Here is a 17080-nt window from a genome sequence, read left to right as displayed (position 1 = left end):
CTGGGGTCCTTATGCTCCTGTTGGGGAACCCACTGCATGAAAGGATGATGGGGCCTTTTGGGCCAATGAAAGACGAAGCCAAGTATTCGTGGCCTTAACCACCAAACCCGATTGAGGGTGAAAGGCTAAACACCGAATAAACTCCTCATTATAACACCACCAGGCGCTTCCACCGTGGGCTTTATAGGAATTGTAAATAGTGTCAAGATAAAAAAAACATCTTTGAGCAGCACTCAGGGTGCTTTTTACTCATAAAACGACTCATGATGGAAAATGCCTGAAACTAATTATTAATGATCTTAGCAAATTTTGGTCTGTGCTAAAGAGGCCTATCCTCGGCACGACTTTAACACCTGCAGAACAGTATGAACCAAATTTCAATGTAATAATTGGACCAAATGTTATTAATAGTCTGTTCATCTAAGTGGGAACCTAGGGGAGGGTGATATCGCAGATGAAAACATTTTATGTATGGTAGCACAAGCAAGAAGAGGGTTAGCAAGGAGTTTATTGCTGTGGGGGGTATTGGCATTAATGTGAGCTAAAATCTTTTTATAGCTGATATTATTCCTATACTGACTCCCCAAGCACTCGAATATTGGTAAACACCACCGGCTTGAAGAACAGAAGACACAAGAGGAAACAGGATTGTCTAGGTAGGACTGACCACATCATCAGAGCGGTAAGGGTTGGGGAAACTCTGCGGATCTGCGGTGACATGCGTTCCCATGATGGGAATGCCTATGGAGACTCACCAACATACCTGACAAATCTTCCGTGGTTCACCGCGAATGCCAGCATGAAGATCTGGAACGGTGACTCCTATGGGATGATCTTGAACGACGTGACGAATGAGTTCTACCAGATCATCTGTGTTGATCAGGAAAACGGGAGGTTGATGGAAATGAAGATCCAGCGGTGCGGTTACTTCGCCCACGATGATGCCGACTCTGGGCAGGGGATCTAGCACCCGGCGAAACATCAAAATGGAAATCAATAAAATGGGGGAGGAGAGGGAGGTTGACCAGAGGAACAAGGAGCAGTGGCAAGTAACATGAGGGGGTGGTCATGCAACATCTGGGAGGGAAATACCACTTGTGCATGTGAAGGGGGAGGCAACATTGCTGTGATTTTATTAGAGCATGTGCACTAGTTGACAGTTCAGGAGGGGGACATTGAGGAGGACTAAATGTATTGGGAGCCTGAGATAATGCAGCAGTTTCCTAAACAGAGGAAGAGCTGCAGCTAGCTTGGTCTCCCATAGCTGGTGCAGGTGATGGCAGTGGCAATAGGGAGGGTGGAAATATGCACAATATGCCAGCACCGTGATACCCTTGGGACAAGGAAGGTGTGCAGCAGACATAGGAATTAACTGGCGGCAGGTGGGCGTGGCTAATTCCAAAGCACGCACACCTCTAATGCGCACTCCCCATAATGTTAGAATGCAGAAACTCAACTCAAGGCACTCTGGCGCCGCGGATTCGCCTTGCTGGCTGCCAGTCGCCAGGAGTCTGTGCTCGAGCTTCAGGAGGAGTTGTTCTCTGCTCACCTAGAATGCAGGTGATGCAGGGGTCATGTTCCCTCCTGATCATGTCCCTTATCATAGTGGCCATGTCTCTCACCAGCAGAAACAAAAGTCTCTTGGTCCCACGCAGTGAAGAGAAACCAAAAGATGACAAGGATAGAGCTTATAAAGGGGAAGATTGGGAGGCGAGCAGAGATCATTGGATGGTAACAAAGAAGAATCATACATGGGACATACACATTAACCCTTCATAATGGGGCACATCAGTCAGGGGCATATGACTCGCCCCCTGGGCCGTGGGATACTCGGTAGCCGGGCCGGTCGTTGGGGCTGGGGATGTCACAGTGGCAGTGACCCAGGCCCAGGGCAGTCAATGAAAAGGGGAATGATTTAATAAAGGGGATTTAAAGTTCCCCTTTATTATGCGGCTAAAGGGAGCCGCCGCTGCGGAGCGGGTCCTCTGGAGCTGTTGTTAATGCAGCAGAGTTGGTTTAGCTCTCCACAGGTAGAGCTTAGCTCCAGGGCAGTGTAGATGTTGTAGATGTTGAGGGAGCAGTTGTGGTGCAGTGTAGTTCAGGGGGTGATGGCGCAGCAGTAATAATTCACAGAGACAGTGGGGTGCAGTCTTCCGGATTTACTCACAGTTCTCACTTTGCTCCTGGTTACAACTGCAGATCATAACTTCCCATGTCGTGCTGCGTTCACCGGGCAGGGGTTCAGCAATCCCTCAGGTATTTCAAGAGTGCCTGACAGGACCCCATTCTATATGCCCTTCTCAGCCGTCTTCTTGCGCTGGCTCTCACCCTTCTTGCCTTGCGCCTTGCAAACAGTGTCCGAAGCTGGTATCCTCAGATCTTTCTGGGCAACCTGGAGTTCCCTGGATCCTATGTGATTACCTTTTTGGCAACTTGAGTGCGGATGTGGCAACTGCTCCCTGAAAGTACAGAAGCCTCTGGTTTCTAGTTGAACTTTGTAATTCTCACTAGTTAGGGGCCGGTCCCCTCTGCGGCTCGATCCCTCCACCACCTGGTAGATTTGGGCGTACGAGTGGCCTCCAACACTGCCCGTACCACTGGGATCCCTTCTTCACTCCTGGAGCCTTCCCTCTGCTCCCATTCCTTCCTCCTCTCCTTCTCCTGGGCCTCCTCACTCAGGCCCGCGCTTCCCTGAGCAGAGCTCCTGCAGAGCTCCTCCTCCCAACTCTACCTCTGACTCAATCTCCTCAGACTCAGACTCCCTTTAGAATGTTCCACCCTCTCTTTTATATCGCTTCTTACTGAGCTCCCCAGAACTTCTTCCTCCACCCACACCCACTACATGGTTCCCTCTACTTTGGTTTCCCCCACTCCAGCCAGGGACAGGGCTCAGCAGAGGAGCAGCGCATCTTGCCCCTCCTGCCGGTCTGGAGTAGTGTAGTGTTGGATGCAGGTGTTAGGGTCCCGGGCAGCACTCTATCCTTATCTGAGGGTGAGATAGCACACCTCTGGGTGAGATGCAGTACCTCTGTGGCAACTGAACCCGCAGGGGCGCCACACATACAGTCTAGAAACTGAAATGCCCTACAATCGAGTAGCACAAGTAAATACAAGTATAGTGCTTCCTTCATGCCTTTTGGAATCTGATCTAACCCTACATCTCTGTAATATAGTTGTGTGTAATGCTCTAAATCAGGGGTCTCAAACATGCGGCCTTAATACGGCCCCTCAGGCTGCTAAATGCGGCCCGCAGGCCCCTGAACGATCTCAGCCCGGTCCAGGAGCCATGGACATCAGCGCTTTATTTCAGTGTATTGCCGCGCAGAGACCGGTTCTCTGTACAGCAATTCCAATGCCAGCCGCCGGCCTATCATGTTTTTTTTCCTGACTGAATTGGAAAACTGCTGCTTTTTTGAAAACTTCACTTCTTTTATTGTTTTTGCCTAGTTTTTTCACCCATAGAAAGCAATGAGTAAGTGCAAAAAAGCAACAATAACGCAGCAAAAAACGTTGCCATTAGTTTTGCTGTGGTTTTTTTGTGAAACATTATTTTTGTGATTTTCTCAAGTTTAAACCAAAATTTATTGGTGTTTTCACATGCGCATGGAAGTTAAGATTAGTACAGTTTAATTAAATTAGTGATATGTGTTAAAGTAAACATTGGCCTACAAAATGCACTGCTAATGTCTTAGGTAAACTATTCCTGACCAATTCAACAAACCCCTGCTGTTTTTACATTTGCAGTTGTGTATTTTTTCATGAACATTTTTGTTCAGAATATTCACTATTTTTTCAGACATAAAAATCTTTTTCCACTAAATAAATTGTCCTTTTTTCCAAAAATGTTTTATGGTTTTACATACATCTTGCATTGGTGGTCTAAGACCTTACATTCAAAAACGGAGAACTAAGAGTTCATGCTACCTCTAAAAAATTTATTTTATTGAATATGCAGTACATTAAAAACCTTTAAGACCTTGGGTTTTTCCATTTTTGCATTTTGTTTTTTTGCTCTTCTTCCCAGAGCCATAATGTTTATATTTTTCTGTCAATATCGCCATGTGAGGACTTGTTTTATGCTGGACGGGTTGTAATTTTGAACAACACCATTGTTTTTACCATATTGTGTACTGAAAAATGGGAAAAAAATTCCAAGTGCGGTGAAATTGCAATTTTACAATAGTTTTTTTTTTTTTACCATGTTCACTAAATGCTAAAACTGACCTGCCATTATGATTCTCCAGGTCACTATGAGTTCATAAATACCAAACATGAATAGGTTCTTTTTTTTTAAGTGGTAAATATATATGATATGTTTTGATTGCCCATTATTGAATTTAATTGCAATGTTACGGCGACCAAAAAAACGTAATTCTGGTGTTTTGATTATTTTTCTTGTTACGCCGTTTACTGATCTGATTAATTCTTTTTATATATTGATAGATCGGGCGATTCTGAATGTGGTGATACCAAATATGTGTATTTTTTTGTTTTATTTTGAATGGGGCAAAAGGGGGGTGATTTGAACTTTTTTTTTTTTATGTTTTTAAAAACTTTTTTTTTTACTGTCACTTGCTTAAAAAGTCCCCTTCGGATACTTGAAGCTGCGATCATGAGATTGCTTGTGTTATTACACGCACGCCGCTAGGTTCAGATAGGGGCGAGACAGTTAACATGAATTCTTTGGAATCCTGGGGGAACCGTTACTCAGGGCGACCATAGACCATGTGCTGCAGCTTCTCTCAGGCACACAGGGGTATGGACCCTCAGGCACAGACACGTAGGTTGTTTCACTTGCTGACCAGACACACTTGACAAGAGTCCTCATAAACGGTAGAACAGTAGCATTTAATAAGAAGCTGCACAGCCGGTGCAAGTTAAGTCTTATGAGCAACAGGCTCCAGTGACAAACAGTACAGTTTCCTTAGCAGAACAGCAGTTCACAGTCTTCCCAGTAGTACAGGACAGCACAGTTCTAATGCAAAGGCACATTAATGAACACAGCATTTTTTACAGCACAGTGAGTTGGAGGAGGGGGGAGGGTTTGCTCAGGGAGATGATCCCTGTGACATCAATTCTTCCAGTCCTTATCTTTCTGCCTGACAATACTCTGCACTGCTAGTTCACGAACTTTACCTGACCTGTGCTTAGCTTCACTCCTGACTTGAATCCTTTTCACTTGCAGGAGCGCTTCTGTGAGATACAGAACACACACACCACCTTTCTCTTCGGCTCCAGCCAGACAGTAAACAACTTCCCCACAATCCCCCTTGGGCTCTACTAAAACACTCCTCTTCTCCTGTGACTGTGTTAACCCCTCTAATTGCTGGATGCTTTTAAAGCACCAGCACTACTTCTGCATGTCACACTCTGCAACAGCACTACTTCTGCATGTCACACTCTTCCCTCCTTTTTGAATGTCGTCCTTGACATTCATCTTGATTGGTCAATCTGTCCAATTCTGAGACAGTGGTGAAAGATGGATAAATTTATATACAAATTGGCATTGTGAAATTGGTATAACATTCATAAACAACCTAATCTTATGACCTTTTTCTTGTAGGATGCCTGTAAGAAATAAACAATTAACACAATTAAAACAATCAGCATCTCTTCAGCTGGAGCTTTTTGTTCGTCTTCAACCATCTCTCTCTCTCTCTATGCTTTAACAATTCTTTGTTTCTACAAAGTCTTTTAAGGAAAATGAAAGCATGAAAACAAGTATTTCCAGTAGGCAACATCTTCGATACTGCCTCTCGGTGGTGAATACCACTCAAGTGGGCTTACGTTGTCCACAGGCAGAGATACCTGTTTCCAGTCGACAGTCCATGGCACTTGACTCGGTTCACCAAGTGTCTCATATGTCAGCATCATGGGCCTCCTCACTTCTCGAGTCGACATCCTCCTGGTGGGTTGTTCCTCAGAGACCACGGGTTCTTTGATCACAGAAGTTTCTTCTGCCGCGCTCATTTCCCGTGCTTCCTCAGATGCTCTTGGAGCTGCCTCTGTAAGTTCCTGTACTTCTCCTGAGTCACATGCTTCCGCATGGTCTGGTAATTCTGCTCCTCCTGAGTGTTGATTGGTCTCTTCAGGGCCCGGTGTTTGATCATCAGATCTGAATTGGACTTCATCTGTACTCCTTAGTACAAATTATGGAGCCTCTGGACTTAGTTCACTCTCCTGAGGACGGTACATCCCTCTCCTTGCGGGTCCGAGAAATACGATGGTGTGCTCTTCTTCATTGGAACTTTCAAGGTTACTATCCACCTCCGAAACTTCAGTCTGTGGTGGTCCCTTAGTCGATCTCGGACGATGTTGGTCTACTTCTGGGAAGTCTTGTTGTGGTGGGAGATAATCACAGGGTTTTCTTGTCTCCCGTTTCAATTGGATTTCATACACTGGGCTGTCATCAGCTTTCCTCCTTTCGACCACATACACCTTGTCTTCTCAGTACGAACGAAGTTTTCCTGGACCGCCTTTCTCACGTACGTTGTGGACTAGCACCCGGCTTCCCGGTGACAATTCTGCTCCATAACATTTTCGATCATAGTACTCCTTACTCTTGCTCTGTCCTTGAGTAACCACTTTGGACGCTATGTTGTATGGCTCTGCCATCCATTCCTTCAGGATACGTTCTGTAAGTCTCTGACAACGGAGTGTCGAACATGATGTCGATTGGCAGTCTTGGCGATCGTCCATACAATAGGAAAAAGGGTGAGTAACCCGTTGCATTCAGTTTGGCTGTAGTAAGGACATAGGTCAAAGGGTTGTGAGCAGTGTATACCTCATATACACATATTATGGCTGTATTATACAATATTTGTACATTTTACCTTTTGTGACCCCCCTCCCCCATATTTCCTCATAGACTGTAAGCTTGCGAGCAGGGCCCTCACTCCTTTTAATATCTGAGTTATGCTTATTTGGTATTGTCCTTTTGTCTGTTCAAGCCCCCCTCCATAAAATTGTAAAGTGCTGCGGAATTTGTAGGCGCTATAAAAATAAAAATTATTATTATTAAAATCAAGAGAAGGGAGGGGATGCAACTGCCACACGTTCAGTAATGTCCCAGATAAAAAAAATATTAACTAACGATAAATTTAGAAGGATTTGGAATGGATGGATTTTATTTCAGGACTCACCTGATTTCCATAATTTGTTACGCTGACTTTTACAGTTACATAAGAATTTGCTCATTAATATATACACTGCTCAAAAAAATAAAGGGAAAACTCAAATAACACATCCTAGATCTGAATGAATGAAATATTCTCATTGAATACTTTGTTCTGTACAAAGTTGAATGTGCTGACAACAAAATCACACAAAAATCCTCAATGGAAATCAAATTTATTAACCAATGGAGGCCTGGATTTGGAGTCACCCCCAAAATTAAAGTGGAAAACCACACTACAGGCTGATCCAACTTTGATGTAATGTCCTTAAACAAGTCAAAATGAGGCTCAGTATTGTGTGTGGCCTCCACTTGCCTGTATGACCTCCCTACCATGCCTGGGCATGCTCCTGATGAGGTTGCGGATGGTCTCCTGTGGGATCTCCTCCCAGACCTGGACTAAAGCATTCGCCAACTCCTGGACAGTCTGTGGTGCAACGTGACGTTGGTGGATAGAGCAAGACATGATGTCTCAGTCCATAGCTTCAATGCCTTCATCTTGCAGGAACTGCTGACACACTCCAGCCACATGAGGTCTGGCATTGTCCTGCATTAGGAAGAACCCAGGGCCAACCGCACCAGAATATGGTCTCACAAGGGGTCTGAGGATCTCATCTCGGTACCTAATGGCAGTCAGGCTACCTCTGGTGAGCACATGGAGGGCTGTGCGGCCCTCCAAAGAAATGCCACCCCACACCATTACTGACCCACTGCCAAACCGTTCATGCTGAAGGATGTTGCAGGCAGCAGATCGCTCTCCACGGCATCTCCAGACTCTGTCACATCTGTCACATGTGCTCAGTGTGAACCTGCTTTCATCTGTTAAGAGCACAGGGCGCCAGTGGTGACTTTGCCAATCCTGGTGTTCTGTGGCAAATGCCAAGCGTCCTGCACGGTGTTGGGCTGTGAGGACATCCCCCATCTGTGGACGTCGGGCCCTCATACCACCCTCATGGAGTCGGTTTCTAACCGTTTTTGCAGACACATGCACATTTGTGGCCTGCTGGAGGTCATTTTGCAGGGCTATGGCAGCGATCCTCCTGTTCCACCTTGCACAAAGGCGGAGGGAGCGGTCCTGCTGCTGGGTTGTTGCCCTCCTCCGGCCCCCTCCACGTCTCCTGGTGTACTGGCCTGTCTCCTGGTAGCGCCTCCAGCCTCTGGACACTACGCTGACAGACACAGCAAACCTTCTTGCCACAGCTCGCACTGATGTGCCATCCTGGAAGAGATCCCACAGGAGACCATCCGCAACCTCATCAGGAGCATGCCCAGGTGTTGTAGGGAGGTCATACAGGCACGTGGAGGCCACACACAATACTGAGCCTCATTTTGACTTGTTTTAAGGACATTACATCAAAGTTGGATCAGCCTGTAGTGTGGTTTTACACTTGAATTTTGGGGGTGACTCCAAAGCCAGGCCTCCATTGGTTAATAAATTTGATTTCCATTGAGGATTTTTGTGTGATTTTGCTGTCAGCACATTCAACTTTGTACAGAACAAAGTATTCAATGAGAATATTTCATTCATTCAGATCTAGGATGTGTTATTTGAGTGTTCCCTTTATTTTTTTGAGCATTGTATATGATTTTAAGGACCCCTCCCCCTTCATCTATAACCCCGTCTTGTTCCTCCTTTTCTTTTATTTATTTTTTTTACCCTTGTATTTCTTTCCCTCTTCTTATCCTATATCTTTCTTCTACATAATATAGAGGATACTTTCTTGAATACCTTGTTGGTGTTCCCGATATGTTTACTGTTATTGTCTACCATGGTATGTTTGACTTACTGTTAACAGTGGTATTCTCATTTTGAATACTAGATATTTTCTATGATTCTATATATTGTTATCATTTTTCATATAATATATTACTTGTTTGTAAAATGTTTAATAAAATAGATTGAACATAAAAAAATATTAAAACACTGAGTCTGGTTCCTTAAAACTTTGCACAGAATTCTCGCAAGAACAGTGCAAGTTTTTAGTGACAGGAATGATTGCTCAATCCAGCCACTGATGTTCTGTAATATCCCACCGCTTGCCACCAATTTGTCATGAACGACACTGGGGGGATCATACAATATCCCACCTCTGCCACCAATTTGTCAGGAACGTCAGGGACGACACCGGCGAGACCATACAATATCCCAATGCTGCCACCAATTTGTCAAAATTGGCAGGAACGACACCGGCGGGACCATGCAATATCCCATCGCTGCCACAATTTGTCAGGAATGACACCAGCAGGATCACACAATATCCCACCGCTGCCGTCACTTTGTCAGGAGTGTCGGGGATTCGGCACACGCACAATCCCGATTACTCACTACGTAGCTATCGGCAAGTGAGCAGTGAGCATATGGCGTAGACACCTTCGTATTCCAACACATGGAATATGTGTATACGCCCTCGTACGATCACTGCCAGCTTCACGATAGCCCAATTAATATTATTTGCTGCCACCACCGATCAGTTTTAAAATATAATACAGGCCCGATCGGACGCCTGCTTTCTGGTAGCGTATGGCTTCGGGGAAGGAACGATTACAGAGCAAAAGAAATAGGACTATTAAATTTTATATTTAATCCAAAAGGGAGGCAGTGTTTATGAAAAATATACAAAGATTTTACGAAGGAAGACAATACAGTACAGAATATACAGTTGCACAAAATAAAATGGGATTAAAGAAGAACTTACTATACAGATCACAGAGATGATTCAGTTTAGCTGGAGGGGAGGCGCTCCAATTGATTTGGTCGTTATCCAACGGGACCCCTGCTATATAAAATATATAGTCCCGTCATGATTATGGATTAATCTTCAGTTGGATCTTTTCTGCCGAAGGGGGGACCTGCCCACACACTCCCCTGTGATGACCCTATGTGGGTTGGTCCCCGCCCTTCATGGTTTTATTAAAATATCTAACTTCTGCTATAACTTCTCACTGGTTGATCGCAAAAGTTCGCAAGTGATACCATATTTTTTATTATGAATTTACCTTTCTTTAGAGACTAGACATGACATAACTGCCATTGGTTATTTTGATACTTTTGCGCCACAGCTCACCGGAAGAGCTCACAGATCTGGAAAAATATGAGTATTGTTCCTTAGCTGACTCTGCTTAAAAATATGTGTCCCATCACAATCGGAGTTATAGAAACTCCAATATTCCATATTTCATTTCGGTGCTGGTGAGGCTGCAGATTTCTGGTGAGCAAAGGGACTTTGCAAATGAGGGTGACCCTGCTATTGTGTGGAGTGTGATAGCATTCCTTTGAAGTTTAAAGGAGCTGTTCCATCTGTCTTTCAATCCCATATGGTCAGGTGTCTATTTATCAGAGGTATCTTCTGTTAATTAGGTTAGTAGCTCCTGTTGAACTAGCATTTGCATATTCGCCACTTCTCAGAGTGTAAGCTCTAGATCCCTTGACAAATACCATAGGGGAGGGGGGAAGAGTGGTTTGGAGGAAGAGAGAGACATTCTTAATATTTTCAATAACAAATATTATTATTACAACTAATACATATTGGGATAGGATCTTGGAGATGGGAATACCCCCTTTAACTACCGAAACGCGTCTGTGCGGATTTTAACTTTTTTTGCATGTGAAGCTGTGATTTCTTTGCATGGTTGCTGTTTGGAATAAAGAATAAAGGCTTTAAAGAGGAACACGTACTGGATCATCTAATTTTTCCTGTTTTTCTGCTGCACGGCAAGTTTCTGAGTGCTATACCTCTATTTGCGTAAGCTGTTATACTTTTGTTTTTTCTGTTTGAACATGTGTCAACATGCTTCCCAATATTTTGCCTTACACTTATGACTCATTGTCTTATTATTCAGAGAAACTTTTTTTTTATAATTTACCATGTCACAAGCCACATCTTCATCACTGCAGTTGTTCACAATCATGGATTTGTTAACCCCTTAATGACCAGAGCATTTTCCATTTTTGCGTTTTCGTTTTTTGCTCCCCTTGTTCCCAGAGCCATAACTTTTTTATTTTTCGGTCAATATGGCCATGTGAGGGCTTGTTTTTTGTGGGACGAGTTGTACTTTTGAACGACATCACTGGCTTTATCCTATTCTGTACTGGACAAAGGGGAAAAAAATTCCAAGTGCAGTGAAATTGCAAAAAAAGTGCAATTCAACAGTGGTTTTGTTTTTTTTACCACGTTCACTCAATGCTAAAACTCACCTGCCATTATTATTATTCTAAAAAAAAATCCAAAGTTTGCTAAAAAAATAAAATAAAATGGCGCCATTTTCCGAGACCCATAGCGTCTCCATTTTTCGTGATCTGGGGCTGGGTGAGAGCTTATTTTTTGTGTGCTGAGCTGACGTTTTTATTGATACCATTTTGGGGTAGATCCGATGTTTTGATCACCTGTTATTGCATTTTATTGCAATGTTGCGGCGAGCAAAAAAACGAAGTTCTGGCGTTTAGAATTTTTTTCTCGTTACGCCGTTTAGTGATCAGATTAATTATTTTTTTATGTTGATAGCTCGTGTGATTCTGAAAACGGCGATACTAAATATGTGTATGTGTTTTGTTTGTTTTTTTATTGTTTTATTTTGAATGGTGTGAAAGGGGGATGATTTAAACTTTTATATTTTTTTATTTTTAAAAACATTTTTTTTTACTTTCTGCTTGATTCAATAGTCTCCATGGGAGACTAGAAGCAGCAATTACCTGATCGGCTCTGCTACATACAGACGATGAGCAGATCGCTTGTATGTAGCAGATTTGCTCACTTGCTATGAGCGCCGACCACTGGGCAGTGCTCATAGCAATCTGGACATGAGAACCACAGGGGTCTGCTGCAGACCCCGGGTTGCAATGCCAACCCATCGGTGACCTGCGATCATGTGACGGGGTCACCGATGGGCGGGGTAAGTGACTCGCTTCCGGTGCGGCGCTGTTAAATGCGGCTGTCAGAGATTGACAGCGGCATTTAACTAGTTAACAGCTGCGGGTGGATCGTGATTCCACCAGCGGCTGTTGCAGGCACATGTCAGCTGTATAAATCAGCTGACATGTGCCTGGTTTAGTGCATGCTCAGCACCGGAACCTGCATTGAACCAGGGGTTACGACGTGGTGTGTACTATTACGTACCACGTCGTAAAGGGGTTAAATAATGAGAAAGATTATACACAAAGACACAATAAAGCGGCTGAGATCCATGTCTATACCTGATTGCATACAACCTATGATGGAACTGGACAAGTTAATGAAGTCTCTTGAAGGCCTACAAATTAAAGAACTCAGAACTTGGTGGGATTCCACCACTCTGAAATCGTATTTAGAAAAACAAATGATCCCTAAGGGTCTACAGATCAGGAAGAATAGCACAACGATTTACTCAGAGGAGTTTGTGACACAGCGGAATAAAATTCTTGACAAATTTTCATTTCAGCTGATGAGTTTGATAATTAAATATGAGAATTTACTCACATTGTTTAAATCTGATATTCAACAGGTGAAAGTGTCCCGGCAAGATTATACTACATTAAAACAATATGAGAACTGGAATAATGCCCTTAAACTTAAAATGTCTAAACTGGAGGAACACATTGTCTCTATTAAGAAAGGAAAATTTGAACGAGATCTTAATGATTATGTGGACAAAGAAGTTTATACCTGGAATAAACATAAGAGGATGAAAATGCCAACTTCTTCCATTCTGAAAAGGAATAATAAAAGTAGAATTTCCTCCTTTTCTAATAATAAGAAAGTGACCTTTTCTGACACGGACACATCCCAAGATAATACTGACAAAATAACATCTGACAACACTTCTGACTCCTTTTATGAAATCCAGTCAAATACATTTACACAACGGAACAGCCATCCCAATGTGAGTCATACCATATATAAAGAAGATGATGTTTTTATTTGTCAAAAAACTTAAAAAGCACAGGAGGAGGGGAGGGAGGAAAAAGAAAAAAGATTCCCGCAAAGACTGAAAAGGACGACAAAAGTGCTGTAATTAATCTTTCCAGCCATATTGTAACTGAAACACAGATAAACGTCCTATCTAGAGGGCTGACCCTCTCCCCCACCCATGACTTTAACGTCTATAAAGCATTACTAGATGTTAATAAATTTGTCTGTAACTTCACCATGCATTGTTATTTCCAGGATCCTCCTAGTACTACACAATTAGATCGTCTACAATCATCAGAATCCCTGGAATATATCATTGACAAGATTAATTCCTTTCAGGAACTGTGTGCCCTCCATGAACTTAGAGTTTTGTCTAGCGAATACTTATAGCAGGATCGATGCTTAAATTAACTTTTTGCAGTTAAAAAAAAAACTTTTTTCCGTCCAGTGAACTTACATACCTCTATCCTGAATTCATTTCAGGAAATTGTTGAGGATTATTTGATTAAATTAAAACAAAGAACTCCGCATCAACGTATTAGGCCAAATCGTGATAAAGAAGAAAGATCAGCCTTGATGGATCTGAAAACTATTTCTGACTTGGTTATCAGGAAAGCAGACAAAGGAGGGGCATTTTTCATTCTTAATGCAGGACTTTATGAGAAGCAAAACTTATTAATGTTGGATGATACACAAATTTGCAACAAGCTGAGTCATAATAGTATTGTTGTTTTCCAAGAAAAAAATGGCTAAAGTTTTATCTGAAGGTGTAGCTTTGGTGGCCATTAGTAAAAAGTTATCTGAAGATTTATTTGTTGAAAATTCATTCACCTTCATTTTTCATTCCTTACAGAAAATCCATAAGAAGGTATTTCTTCCTCCATTTCGTTCGATTGAGTCAGAATTTGAGTTTCTGGTTAGACTTGTATTTACAGCCGCTAGTTTCTAATGTCCCAGGTTACATTAAGGATACGAAACACCTTGTTTCTTCTTTAGATCATTCTAAATGGCCTAATACATATGAATGGACAACCTGTGATGTCGCACTTTACCCATCCTTACTCCATGACCAGGTAATTGACATATTATCTAGACATCTTTATAGCTTCAGCAATTATTCCAAACCCATACAGGAATTTATTGTCATGTCGCTTGATTTTCTATTGGAACACAATTATTTTTCTTTAAAAGGACATTTTTTTTTAAAAAAGCCAGGGTGCTCCAATGGGTGTGGGGTTTTTCCCGTCTATAGCTAATATCTACACACGTGTTCAAATTTGTTGTTACCCCTCGTTTAATGAAAGAGAAACCCACAATGGTCACAGAAATAACTTGAATCTGACAAAAGTAATAATAAATTAAAAATCTATGAAAATGAACAAATGAAAGTCAAACATTGCTTTTCAACCCTGCTTACACAGAATTAAAAAAAAGTAAATAAACTCATGAAATAGGCCTGGATAGAAATGATGGTACCCCTGTAACATGTTGACATATCTTTTTAGTAATGAGTTCATATTACTGACAGTATAAATTTCTCCTGCAATGACTTAGTCCGGCCATTAGGGGTCAGCAAGGAACAAGTAAAGAAAAAGCCCGGGGATCTGTAAAAAAAGCCCGGGAAACACAGAACCAGGAAGTCCTCTGAGGAGACAAGATGTGACTGATTCCTAGGGGACGTTTGGGAGCTTGTACAGACTGCAGCCAGGCTGTGTGTCCAAGAAGAAGCTGTGCCTTGTGAGTAACTGAGATATGTGACCGGTCACCAACTGTGTAGTCAGTTAGGGAAAGCTAGTTAGTGATTCCAGTAGTGCTTAGAACTGCCTGGTGTATATCACTGCTGATGGACTGATCAGGCTTGATCCAGAGATTGTGAAGGATCTGACATACTAAGACTCTGTGTACGTGGATACTACAAAGGAGCCCTGTTGTGAACTACACTGAGACTGAGATTGATTCTAATTCCTGCTTACACCTGGATGTGCTGGAGAGCTTGGTGAGAAGGAGAAGCTGATCAAACCCTGTGGCCAGAGATCAGGGTTTAATAAAAGGTTTAGTTTGTTAACTGTTTGTATATGTATTAAGTCTGAGAGATTTCTCTTTGCTCTTGGAAGAAAAGAAACTGTATACTGTATAGGTAACATGTTGGCTAAACATATACAGGGTGGTCCAAAAGTAGGTGGACAGAAAATAATAACATTTATTTTGATTTACAAATAAAATTATATTTACTAGCACAAGCATAACATTGACAATTAAATTTTATTCTGAATAATAATACAAAAGCCCTTAAATTTTATCAACGCAGGTGCTCAAAATGTTTTCCATTACAATTTGCACAGGTTTGTAGTCTGCCTCTTACGCTTCGACAAACTTTTTTGCACAAGTCTCTTTGGGTATTAATTTCTTGAAATGCATCTCTTATGTAATTTTTCAAATCACTGACACTTTTTGGTTTTCGACTATAAACTTTGTCATTGAGTACTCCCCAAAAGAAAAAATCCTTTGGGGTCAAGTCTGGTGAACGTGCCGGCCAGTCAAGTGGGCCTCTTCGGCCAATCCATTTATTAGGAAATGTTTCATCAAGATACTCGTGGACTACTCTTGAATAATGTGGAGGGGCCCAATCTTGTTGGAAATAAAGGTCATTTAAATTAGGCTGTTGCTGTAACTGGGGAACAACTTGATTCATTAGAATTTCGAGATACCTATCTCCTGTGACTGTTCCATCAAAAAATATTGGTCCTAAAACACCAAAACTTGAAATACCACCCCAAACATTGACACCAGGCTCATTTAGTTGTTGCTCTAATGTTAAATGCATGTTCTCATTATACCAGTAAATACAATTATGTCTGGTAACATGGCCGGATAATTTGAAAGAAGCTTCATCACTCCACATAATGTTATCTAAAATTACTGAATTTTCTTCAATTTTGTTAAGCATAATCTTACTAAATTGCAGCCGCCTGTCTGGATCATCCTCCAATAAACCATGAATTAGACATGGACAATAAGCTTTCCACCCAATAGATTTCAGGATTCGCATGATAGAAGCTTGTGAAATTCCCAATTCCAAAGAGGCTCTTCTGGTGGACTTTTTTGGACTCGGAACAAATGTTGATATATAAATATGTTACACCATGTTTGATAAATCTCCCCCTTCATAACCTTATTACACTTTCTGTCCACCTACTTTTGAACCACCCTGTATATGTGAGTGTTCTCTAAGGGGAAAACAAGGGTACCCAGATCCCATTGTATTAGTGTGGGAGGGGGGTGTAAGGTTATATTCCTGGGAGGACCACGTGCCACATCCGCGGTAACATCCTGGGTAGGCCCTGTGCTGAATAAGGGTGGGAGCGGCATAGCCCAAGGGTAGTTTGGCTCTTTCCCGCGAGATTGGCACTTGGGCTCTCTCGGGCAGCATAACTTGTTATTTGTGTTAGTGGCTGTTGTGGCCCATATTTTGTAGAATCGTTTAACCCTGTCATTTGTGTGACCAGTATAAAGAAAGTTATTTGCCACTATATGAGGTCGGAGTCATTCATAGCAGCGCCGTATCCCTCATACACATTTGACCGGCGTTCCGGTCGTTACACCCCTGAAAATAATGTGACAAAAGGGACATGTTAAATCAAGTTGTGTCCATTAATTAGCATCACAGGTGTCTACAATCTTGTAATCAGTCAGTGGGCCTGTATATAGGGCTACAGATACTCACTGTGCTGCTTGGTGACATGGTGTGTACCACACTCAACATGGACCAGAGTAAGCAAAGGAAAGAATTGTCTCAGGAGATTAGAAAGAAAATTATAGACAAGCATGTTAAAGGTAAAGATTATAAGACCATCTCTAAGCAGCTTGATGTTCCTGTGACTACAGTTGCACATATTATTCAGAAATTTAAGATCCATGGGACTGTACCCAACCTCCCTGGATGTGGCCGCAGGAGGAAAACTGATGAGAAATCAAAGAGACGGATAATACGAATGGTAACAAAAGAGCCCAGGATAACTTC

Source organism: Phyllobates terribilis, unplaced genomic scaffold (genome assembly GCF_046119375.1).
Source record: "Phyllobates terribilis strain yellow unplaced genomic scaffold, ASM4611937v1 Scaffold_5__5_contigs__length_657084704, whole genome shotgun sequence".
Classification (NCBI taxonomy): Eukaryota; Metazoa; Chordata; class Amphibia; order Anura; family Dendrobatidae; genus Phyllobates; species Phyllobates terribilis.
This window is presented reverse-complemented; position numbering follows the sequence as displayed.